We start from the raw sequence: 2,542 nt of genomic DNA on the forward strand, positions 1-2,542 counted from the left end.
TCTCTCTCTCTCTTAAAAAAAAATAATTAAAATAAAAGTTAGATTTTGGTTTTGTAAGCGCCTTCCTTTTCTGCTCTGTTGATTCTAACTCGTCCTTTAAGGCCCATCTCAAAGCCCACCTCTTCTGGGAAGTCCTGTCCAATCCCCCTAACCAGAAAGAGTGGCTCCTTCCTCGGGCTCTTTGCCCTGCTTTGTACTTTCTAATCAGTCTGCCTATAATTTGTCCCACTTTGGGCTCCTCGTGACACTTGACGCGGGGTCCACACATAGAAGGTGCTAATAAATGTTTGTGGAATGTGAATGACTTTGTGAATGGAGGAAGTTTTCTGGGCAGCCCAACTCCAGAATCTGATTATACCAGTTCTCAAATTCGAGCATGTGTCAGAATCACCTAGAGGGCTTGTGGATTGCTGGGCTTAGCCTCCAAGTTTCTGATTCATAGGTCCGGGAAGGAGAGGGGGCCTGACGCTGTACATGGGGAACATGCACGGTAAGTTCCCAGGTGAGCGTGATGTGCTGGTGGGGCCGCACGCAGAGAAACTCTGCCATGGCTGTGGGTACGGTTCAGGTGCGTCCCACAGCCAAGCCGCCCGCCGGGCATTAGCAAGGGGCCCTCTTTGCTGCTGCTTATCACAACCATCTGACTCCCTGACCCCTCTGAGGATCCCTTCTCAGGATTTCCTTAGTCTTGCCTCTGTCCCACCCCTTGGAGCTGGAGCTGGAGCTGGGCATTAGAGTGCCCTCTCCTGGTCCTTTTCTCCCAGGGACTCCCTAAGGCTTCTCAGAGGAACCCTGGTCACATGGGTTCCTTAACAGGCTTCTCTCCCAGTGAGTAGTTCCACCAGTGAGGCCCAGAGGATAGGACAAATCCCGGGTGTGACCTGTGAAGAAAGCCTGGGACATAGCAGGGCTCTTCCTGATAGGTTCAGAAAGGGGTCTTGTCCCCTTTAAGAGCCTCTGCAGCTCCCCATCTCCCTCTCCCTGGGAGGGGAGGAGCCACTTAATTAACAGCTCCACTTCCGGCAGCACCTGGGGCTCCCCCTCCCCTGAGCCCCTGCCACCTCCCTTTGGGCTTCCCGGGTCAATTACCAGAGCCAGGTGATGGTCCTCAGCCCTCAGCTGAGGGAGGCTAAAGGCCAGAGACCGGTGTGGTGGGGCTGCAGGGAAAACTGGCTGGCATAGAGAGGTGGCCTTGGGGGTAGAAGCAGGGGGGTTTCCTAAGGGAAACTATCATTTGATTGTCCATTTTCTTCTCCTTCTTTGCGTGTTGGGTGTCCGGGTTCTCTGCAAGACTGTGAAACCCTGTGAGTACCCAAGCGGGAGCCTTGTAGAGCTCAGGGATGCAATGGGTTGGGCTAGGTCTGCCCAAAGAGGCCTCAGAATCCTTCTGGGCTCCTCCAGTGCAGGCAGCCCCAGATAGAGTTGCAACCCGAGCAGCTGGTGGGCTGTCTATCCCCAGGTCCACAGCCAACAGTGAATATACCTTCATTGCCATCAAGCCTGATGGAGTCCAGTGCAGCCTCTTGGGAGAGAGCATCAAGCGTTTTGAGCAAAAAGGATTCTTCCTCATTGCTATGAAATTAATTCAGGCTTCAGAAGACCTTCACAAGGAACACTACATTGACCCGAAGGACCATCCTTTCTTTGCCAGCCTGGTGAAGTACTTGCAATCAGGGCCTGTTGTTGCCATGGCCTGGAAGGGGCTGAATGTGGTGAACACAGGCCAAGTGATGCTCTGGGAGACCAACCCTCATACTCCAAGCCTGGGACCATCCATGGGAACTTTTGCATCCAAGTTGTCAGGAACATTACCCATGGCAGTGATTCCATATAGAGTACAGAGGAGATTGGCTTGTGATTTTGGCCTGGGGAGCTGGTGGATTAGAAGAGCTGTGCTCAGAACTGAATCTGTGAGTGACAAGAGAGCAGACCTCAATGCTTTGCCCACTCCATTCTCTGTCCCTCTCATGGGCAGGGGGCCAGGCTCTAGCAAATCCAGGTATTTTTGAGAACTTCCTTATAATCTGGAGGGGAACTAGGAGCACTCCCTGTTCAGTATTATGTGCTACCAGCAGATTACAATGTTTCATTCCTCCCACCCCCGCCCCCAAAAAAGAGAATCCTTCTGGGCTCAGTTTAGACCTTGGAGGCCTTTGTGAATTTAATAAGAGAGTTGATTTCTGCCGATGGTGTCGGCCATAGGACAGAAGCAGAGAACCCCAATAAGGAGGTGAGAGAGACTCTGGAGAGACCCCTTTAGAAGACTGATCCTTGGAAAGGCTTTGTGTTTGCACCTAACTGGGTCTTTTAGAGGCTCCAATGTACCAAGAATCCTCTAAAGAACCTGTCTAGACTCCGGGTCCCAGGCTGAGCCCAGGGAGTCACATTGCCAGGGGCTGGGGGGCACTTGGCATGTGTATCAAGGATTCCAAGTGGTTTTTGTCTAAATTAAAAAATATATATATTATGAAAATTTTCAAACATATAGAAAAGTTGTACGCCTACCTCCCTAGACGCTCATTCTGATTTCACTCTTGCTCCA

The 2,542-nt window shown here is 51.4% G+C and overlaps 1 pseudogene; it reads left to right on the forward strand.

Moving 5' to 3' along the window:
- The first annotated feature begins 483 nt into the window (after positions 1-483).
- On the forward strand, positions 484-1,906 carry LOC123778383 (nucleoside diphosphate kinase A pseudogene; annotated as a pseudogene).
- Positions 1,907-2,542: the final 636 nt, after the last annotated feature.

The sequence above is a fragment of the Ursus americanus genome, chromosome 24 (genome assembly GCF_024610735.1).
Source record: "Ursus americanus isolate L20-20 chromosome 24, mUrsAme1.1.p, whole genome shotgun sequence".
In the NCBI taxonomy this organism is placed as follows: Eukaryota; Metazoa; Chordata; class Mammalia; order Carnivora; family Ursidae; genus Ursus; species Ursus americanus.